Raw genomic sequence first — 9,274 nt, 5'->3', positions numbered from 1 at the left:
ATCCATCATCCATCATCTATCCATCAATTGCCATCAACCAACCATCCATCTATCATCCATCATCTATCCATCATCCATCCATTCATCCATCATCTATCCATCCTTCTATCATGCATCATCCATCCATCATCCATCCATCAATTGCCATCAACCAACCATCCATCTATCATCCATCCATCATCTATCCGTCCTTCTATCATCCATCATCATCATCATCCATCCATCCATCATCCATCATCCATCATCCATCCATCCATCATGTCCTCATGTCCAGCAGAGTCGCCCCCTGCTGGTCATTAGAAGTGATGTCAGCATCGACTCCACTGCTCAGACTCAGAAGCTTCGTCCTCTCCTGTTATACACTGAATACTGAACACTGATTAAATCCTTTAATCCTCACAGCTCAGACACATCTTAGCCCCAGATATATCACAACATATCCTTAAAATGTTATTATTAGACAGCAGAAGACCTCAGACTTCATGTTGGGAAATAAAATAAACAGAGAATCTAAATGAACAGTTTAAGTTGCAATTTAAGGTGCGACTTTTACGCAAATGTGTGCAAATATGTTAGAACAGCAGCTTCCTTCACACACACACACACACACACACACACACACACACACACACACACACACACACACACACTCATGACAGTTTGCATGCAGGTTAAAATTCATGACTCTACATTATTTGATCAACATTTGCAGAGAAATCTTTGATTCTTGCGCGTAAAAATTACCCACAAATTCACTGAACACTCAATTAAACTCTTGTTATTTATTGAAATTAACTTTAAAAATGTGACCAGCGGTCGAAAAGCTTATTTATGATGCATTTTACGCATTTTATCTTTCAGGTTGGAGGTTTTTTTTAATGGCACAAACCTCTTAGCAACCGTTTTCTGGCACTTTGCGCAGCTACACCCACTTTAACCGAGCAGCTCATGGTCTTACCCATCACATCAGTATTTGGATCGTCCCATGGCGCCTCCAGCGCGGCACCTCCGGCTCGGTGCGCCCCGGTTTGCGGGCAGAGGTGGCGGGTAGGAGGGACTAGCTTCAGCGGGGAGAGGTGTTGTGCCAAAAACCTGTAACTCTGGTCTCACGACGGCGTTTTACATCCACACACACACACATCTGACCTGCAGCAGCAGCAGCAGCAGCAGCAGCAGCAGCGAGGAGCAGAGATCTATCTCAGTGCGTCAAAAGGGAGAAGAGGAATATCTCTTCACATTTCCTTCAGCTTTCACAGCTGGAGATGTTTGAAAAGCAGCGAGACAATCTGACAAAACTTTTACTTGATGTGTTTCTCTGTTTCCTCCCTCGTTTCTTCTTCTTTTTAACCTTCCATTGGTTTCAGTGCAGCTGATGGTGGCACATTTATTTTGAAGAAAGAAAGAAAATAAAAAAAAGAAGATGTCCAGTTCAATAAAAATCCCAAACTGTGAAATACTTCCTCTCTCCAGGTCAGCAGCTTTTTCTTCTGGCTTTGTCCCAACAAAGTAAAAAGAATAAACAGACGAGCAGCTGATCCAAACTCAGCTGTTAGGAGGAAAACTCGGCTCCGCTTCTAATTAACCGGAGGATGAGTGATCTGCACACCGGATCCGGTCTCATCTCGTCTGTGATGCAGCTCAATGCTTCCCGTCGCTGACCGGACTGGACGGACGTGACCGTGCGTCACAGCAGCGCGCGCTGCAAACACACCTGAAGGCTGCGTCCAGGTCGCTTCAGACCCCGGATGTCATTTTTACTCCTCGCTGAATGATGATTCTTGTTTTCAGGGGAAAACACAACAACATGTCTGACTCTCCGCTGGAAGTGATCTCAGTTTATGCGTTAAAATGTTTGTTCGTGTTCAAACCTGACATTTTTATGCATTTAATCACCTTTTCGAGCTGCTTCAGGTCAGTGTCCCTGTCCTGTGAGGTGAACCTTCAGTCATCAATACCACCTTAACAGTAACGGTTGTAATCACATATGGATGTATTGCTGTTCTTCTATAAGAGATGATCAGTACATGACACCACTGGACAGACTTTTCTTAATTCTGGATCTGATTATTTGTCTTGTGCCTCCGCTTGTGTTTGTAGTTTTATTTCTAAAAAATTTTCTATTAATATTATAGAATCATCTTGACCATGACTGATGGATTGATGATGACTGTCCTGTGTCCCATTCTACCTTTACAAACTGCTGGTGCAGCGAAGCAAGGCTGCGATCCCTCACCGGCTTCCCAACGGTAAACCGTATTTGCTGTGATGACGAGCTGGAGTTTCTCCGACTGCTCCACCCGAACCTTCGGCCTCTGCGGTTGTTCACAAAGTGTTTCCTCCTGCAGATGCACCATTTGGGGCATTTTCCCCCAAATAGGGAGCACTTTGCCCTCCACGGCTCCCTTCTTTATTCCTTCCTGGCTTAACCCTTTCGTGCATAGAGAGCTGTTCAAACGCTGTTTTCTTGTATATGCATGAGTTTTGATGGCGTAGCTGCACATCAGCTGCTACAGTGAAGCTGCTGCATCATCTCATCCACTCAGAGTGAAGCCAAGATGGCCGACAGACAGCCAAAAACACCAAGCTGCTCTTTTGTTTCTGTTCAAACCTTCTAGAAAAAGAAAGTCTCGCAGGTAAGAAACATATGGTGACATCAAGTAACATCTAAGGAGTCATGCAGTTGCTAAATTTTCCAAGTATTGATTTTATATTGGGAGGAAATTATGATTAATCACACGTCCACTGAATTGTACATCATGAATCAGTGGCTATATTTCAACTACTGGCCACAATATTTCTTTATAAACCTTGTTTTGATGAACAAACACACTTCCTGACTGATGTTATCATAATTCATGCATGAAAGGGTTAAATATAAGCCAGGATTGGACACTTTTATTGTGTTATATATTTTAGTAGTTTGTTTAAAGATGAAATAAGATGAAAACAGCATTTAGCTCCTTTTAAATTAGCTGAACTCTTTCTTAGGGATTTCACTGCTCCTGCTTGTTTTCAAAAACTACAACTGCAGCTGAATGGGACATCATGCAACACTGAAACCAAACCAAGTGAATTAATGAGACAAAGTCTGTGATTTTCTGCAGCAAATAAAGCCTCGACTCACTAAAGACAGAACTTTAGAAGTGAGAAATCTGTATAAAATGTTAGATATTTCATGTCAGGATTTCCAGACTGTTTCGTGAAGCTGTTGTCAAGAAGAAGAAACTTCTAACTGCACAAAACCTAAATTAATAAAATGAGTATTGGCTTTCTGTTGTGTTCACAGTCCACCTCTCTCCGTCTCCTCGCTCTCCTCCATCGCTCCACTTTGAGCAGCACCAGGAAAAGGCGAGTCTCAGGGAGGCAGAGAAAGAAAAGATTTTATTGCGTGAATTATTTAGTGGTTAAAGCAGGGTAAGATTCCACTGTGTTGTACAGACAAGAGCATGTAACATTGATGAGTGGAGACGTTGGAGGTTACTTCTCGTCTCTTCGGCCGCCCCTGCTGTGCTTCAACACTTCAGCAGCCAGCCGCTCCCTGAGGAAGCTGCTGCTCGGAGCGGATAAAACACATCTTAAGGTCAAACCTGGACTCCCACCGAAGAACTTCACCGAGTCGATCGAACGCTGTGACGCTTATCAGGCTTCTTTGATGGAGCGAGAAAATATGGCTTCACTTGTCGAGAGAGGAAGTCGACACGGTGGACATACAGAACAATACAACAGCTGTACATAAACTCTCTGTCATCTGCTGAGGAACCTTATGTCAAAATGTGTTTATGCACTCTCCTGTTAAAGTGTGTTCCCACCAAATGCGAAGCAAATTCTTCTGGCATGAGCTGAAAATATACAACTTGAGCTAAAAGTTTCCTGCAGTGAACATATACTATCCTTTTTTTGCACTGGTGAACTGCAATCAAACTCTAATAGTTTGTTTCTTTGCCTTTTTTATATCTATAATTGTTTTTGTCTATGTGGAGGGAAACTAGCAAAGTAAGAACTAAAAGAAATACTTGAATACTTGAGGGGGAATCTCAGCGCTGATTGGCTGAATCAGACATGCAGCAGCCCAGCCGGAGCGAACAGAAGAGGAAGAAGGCTGCAGAAAAGTCTGTGAGAGAGTTGGACTACCTGGAGAACATAGTGGAAATGTGTCTGCTGCCTGATTCTAGCTTAAAATGTGTCCTTTTCTATGAGGCTAGTTAGCGTGAGCACTAGACCAGTGATCTGGTCATCAAACTCGAGCGAGTAATGCGAGGAAAATGTTCCCTTTGTGTTTGGTGGAAACACCTTTAGTCGTACAGTGAGTGAACAAACGGGACGATAAAGACTTAAACACGACTATAACGATAATCTTTCCCTAATTTTGTTGCTGTTTGCATCTTGTCTCCAACCACCAGTGTAGATTTAACTAATATCTTAAATATATCACAGCTCAGAGGTGTTGTTTGGAAATAATCAAGACATATCAGCTAATAGTTCATTTATAAAATAGTCACCAAGTATCGCAATAGTTAAGTGACTGACCCTCCAATTTAAATAGCTTCTATTCATAAATAATGATAAAATAAATAATAAAATGAAAATGAAAAATAAAACCTGTCACGTATAGTGCCAAAGAAAATATAAAGTACAAAACTTGTTCCTCTTTACATAGTGAATGAGCCTCTGATCAACAAATATACTGTGTTCCCACAGGAATAGTTATTAATGAACATTTATGTTGATTATATGTTTGAAAGAAAAGAAAAAGCGAAATCTCTGTTAACTCTAATAAAATATAACCAAACAGGCGTCTCTGTGTGGTAAAATCTAGAAAAACAGAAGCAGCAGAAGAATTTTTGTACAAAATGTTGTTTAAGTTACTGTTTTTGTTCACAGAAGTCTTTTAATGCTGCTCAGACTCAGTTAGATCCATTTTGAATGTAAAGTCAAAGAGTGGAGGCAGTGATCCACATATTCTTCACAGGATTTAAACCTCAGATGAATGAATATACAGACAGAGGTGTTAAAAAAAGACCGAGCAGCTCTCCAGGGGAAACGCTCAATAAGACAAACAGGGTCTCAGTGTAAGTCACCCACTTAGCATCGATTCCCCCATCAGGCCGATGGATCGGCTTACGGTGGGGGCTGTCTGCACCTGGCAAGGTCAGGTAACAGGTCAGCACTGATGAGGCAAAGTCCGACACAGACTGTGCATCCACAGGAGCGGCTTCTTTGTCGGCCGGGCGACGGCTTTAAATTAAATGACTGCTGGTGTTTCTGAGAGGAAGCTGAAGTGGGAGCAGGTTGGCTGTGTTCAGGCACCATCCTTCAGGCAGTCACAGCACTGTGGTCCAGACTACGACGTCTCAACAACTATCCGATTGATTGGATGAATCCTTCTGTACGATCCTTTGGTGTCGGCGTAGGGATTTTTCCTGTAGCACCACCATCTGTTCATCTTTGTTTAATGCCCCAATACTTATAACTAATAACATCTTTTATGTTGAGCTAAGATAGGAATCGCTGTAATTTTCCTCTGGCCCTTGCAGACACTCTTCATTTGGAATCTGTACACAAACACAAATGGAGAAACAACAGCTTGTGCTTTTAGGCGGTAGAGTTATTTCCTGGCTGTGTGCAGGATCGCAGACTGTTGTCGTTGCATGTGGGTTGCCAGGTTTGACGCTGTACAGACGCCAAAAACACAAAAGCCTGGGCTCACAAACAGTAGCTGGCGACCCGTGGCATAGCCACAGATGCTTGGTTTGGATAAATAAACATTTGTTTGTTGAGAAATAGTTCCAGCATGTAACTCGCAAACTGGTGTTTTTCTATTTCTGGTTGTTTAAGGGTTTAAGGAACAGGATGCATCATGTAAAATAAAATAAAAAAGGCAGTTTTAGAGGTTTTATTTCTTCCACTGTAGACTTATCTCCGTCCAAAGCTAAGCCAGCTAGTCTTTATGCTACGCTAGGCTAACCACAGTATTTCTGAGGATGTTAGAGACTTAATAGAGGGACGCTTTGGGAGCGGACTGAAGCTAAGTTGCAGGAAAGCCGTTCCTGTAGGTGTGAGTCAATGATCAGCACTGTCGTGAAACAAACGCTGGTTTATTAAGAATAAACAGCATGTGAACAGATCGGACTTTAATAAACTCCTCTTACGTGACTGTGAATGAGCCTGAACCCGATCGTGGATACACATACAAGCACAGACCTGTCATCAGTAAGGAGTCGGTGCAGGTTATGCCGTCTATGGTCAATGTTAACCCTTTATACACTCATTTAAATACTTAGAAATTCAAAATTCAACCCTAGACCATTACTGGTGGGCGTTACAAGACTTTTTTTTACTTTTTAAAAAAAAATAATTCAATGTTATGGTAAAAATCAAGATCAATGAAGTCACCATATATGGTTTCTTGCCGGTCTGTCATGTAGCCTGATTGTCGCTGATGATTGGCTTGGAGAAACCTCACAGTTCTGCTAAAGGGTTAAGTACTGCAGAGTAGTAGTAGCAGTCGGCTGTCGACTCTCTGAGCTAATCGGCTAACCTGGAGCTCGTGCTAACTCAGCGGGATCAGGATGAACGGGCGGGTTAAAGTTTGCTGTTACTGCAGCTCAAGGACAGACATAAAGCAAACAGCTAAAGAAAGAGGAAATTAAATAAACATAATATAGACAGAAAAGTGTTTGCTGTGGGTGGTTTTACTTTACTTCTCTGTAAAAGATGAACACTGCTGCTGTATTTGTCAGGAAAAAGTTCAGGTTTGAGCAAAGTTTGCAGTATTTTAGATTTGGATTAAAATTTAATTCACAGCATGAGGGCCAGTTTTTTGTTTTTTTTTTTGCTGAGGGGAAGGATCACTGCGGTTTCTAACTTCTACTATCTGTCTCTGGCTACTGGGTGTGCATACTCTGCACATAGTCTCTCTCTCTCTCCTCTGTGGTTTCTTTCTTTCTGCTTTGCTTCCTCTCTCTTCTCGAGCAGGCGAGGATCTGTGTCCTCCAGCATTTGTTCCACTCCGCTTCATAAGCCTGAGTGGCACAGAGGAGCTGCAGAATCCTTAATGTGACACAACATCATGATACCCACCAGATGCCATCGTCCTCCTTTGTATCTCTCACATCCTGACAAGCCCCGTGTTCAACGCCGCTGCCTCGCTCTGACAGATCTGAGCCCTTGTTCCTTCATTCAGAACATCATCCAGAACATAGCCACGGCCGAGCGAGCCGGCGGGCTGACAGGATGTTTCCACCTCCCTCCGGCTTTCCACGGAAAGTCTGTTTACAGCGTCAGCATCGACACAACAGGCTGCAGGACTGAAGCACTCATCCAGTGGAGCATTTAACACTCATTCATCATAAAACAGCTACATTTAAAGATATAATTATTAGAATTTTCATCGTGAAGCCACAGAATAATTTATCCAGTTTTTCTTTTGGATTCCATCCCAGTTTTGTTGACTATTTTCTGTTATTTGCTCCCTATTTACCAATTTTTCAGTATTATTGGTGGAGTTTGCCCTTCCCACTGACTGCAGCACACCTTTAGTCAAACAACAGCTTAATCAACACTGTAAATATCTGTTTATTTTACAGTATTTGTCCTGAGCAGACTGATATTCCCTATGTGAAACATGGCGGCGCTGCTGCAGTGATGGAGCCTCTGCTGGGGGCTTCATAATTACAGCAATAACCGTTTATGAGTGATCCATCAGAGGAGATAGCCGGGAGAAAAAAAAAACCACAGCTCGATACAGCTTTATAGGCCACTAAACACTGCGGCCCGGAGTGGTTATTGATTTGTGGCGCTGAAGGGCTGAGGTCCTGGACGCTGGGGAGCCATAAAACTTTTTCCTCGGGATTCAGACGGCTGAGAGGAAGCTTCACTTCACCTCCACAGAGAAACTGATGAGCTGCCAGGCTCCTTTAAAGACATAAAGACCATCTTCTATTGCTGGGACCTAAACTTTTCTTCCTTATAGTCTTTGTATTTCACCTTCATAAATTGTACTTTAAGTGGTAGTTTGATCATTTGGCTTTATGTATTGGCTATCATATCCATGTAATCAGTTTCAAACGCAGCTTATTTGCTTTAAAAGGAACTTGACCTTTCAACACGTCATAATTTAATTACACTTATGCCCTATTCATACAGGACCAGTATTACCTGGGGACCTCTAGTGATTTATAATAATCTTAATCTGATATGTTTGTGATCTATAAAGTAAAAATTCTCCTGGAAATCACCACCTGCATATTTCCCCAAACGCAGAGGTCATGTTATGATATGGTTGTATTTGTGTTCTTTCCCAGTCAAGAATTATGGAGGCTGCATTCACAGATATAAATGAAAGCATCTCACAACACAGCATGATACGGATACGGATGACATCACATCAGGGGGCGAATGGTGGTGAATTCAAGGTAAAATACACGAAACTAAACATTGGAGGGGTTTCTGAATCACATGAGCTTCCCTGGTTGACAGGAATCACTTTGTGTCAAATCAAATCTAGAATTCAACAAGCTGCACCACATTGTACGCTGCATTTGTCAGCAGAAGACGAGGACAGAAAGTCTGATGATGGATGGACGATTGATTATATTGACTTTTAATTTGACTGCTTATTGTTTCATCTGCGGGCAGAAAGCAGGACCACATCTAAAGTGGCGTCGGCCCACAACAGATACGAGAGGAGAGGAGAGTGAAATTAATCCTTTATATCATCAAATGACTGAATTAAAAAGGTTAAAAGGTAAAAGGTAACTATGTTTGTAGTACCGAACTCACTGAGAATCAACACCGACTCTGCACATTTAGGGAGCTTTAAGCCTTGATTGAACCTGTTGTATTCGTTCTACCTGCCGGGCAGAAGGTGGTGGAGCCTAAACCAGAGCTATAAAGTCTTTGACTTTGTTTTAGAGCATGTCTGCTTTCTACTGGTTAGAAATCATTTAAAACCGCTTTAAACATTCATGGACCATGAGGTAGTTCTACGTCTGAATCTAAATCTACTTTAGTCTTTAATCTACTTTCTAAACGTTCATTATTTAGGAGGTATAATATTTGAATTTTTTTCCTCATTAAGATCTCAAACCCTTTCTGTAAGATTACTGGATCGGAGCTCAATATTGGAACAAATACAGGCTCAATTGTCTCGGAGGTATTTGTGCAGGAACATCAAACAAGCAGAAGTGAATGCGCACACACACTACCCACAAAATGCCAAGACTGTCAACAGTGTTTCACATGCAGTTCACTGAAATGGATAATAAATCAGATG

This window comes from Pempheris klunzingeri, chromosome 7, assembly GCF_042242105.1.
Source record: "Pempheris klunzingeri isolate RE-2024b chromosome 7, fPemKlu1.hap1, whole genome shotgun sequence".
Taxonomy (NCBI): Eukaryota; Metazoa; Chordata; class Actinopteri; order Acropomatiformes; family Pempheridae; genus Pempheris; species Pempheris klunzingeri.
Note: the sequence above shows the minus strand (reverse complement) of the source record.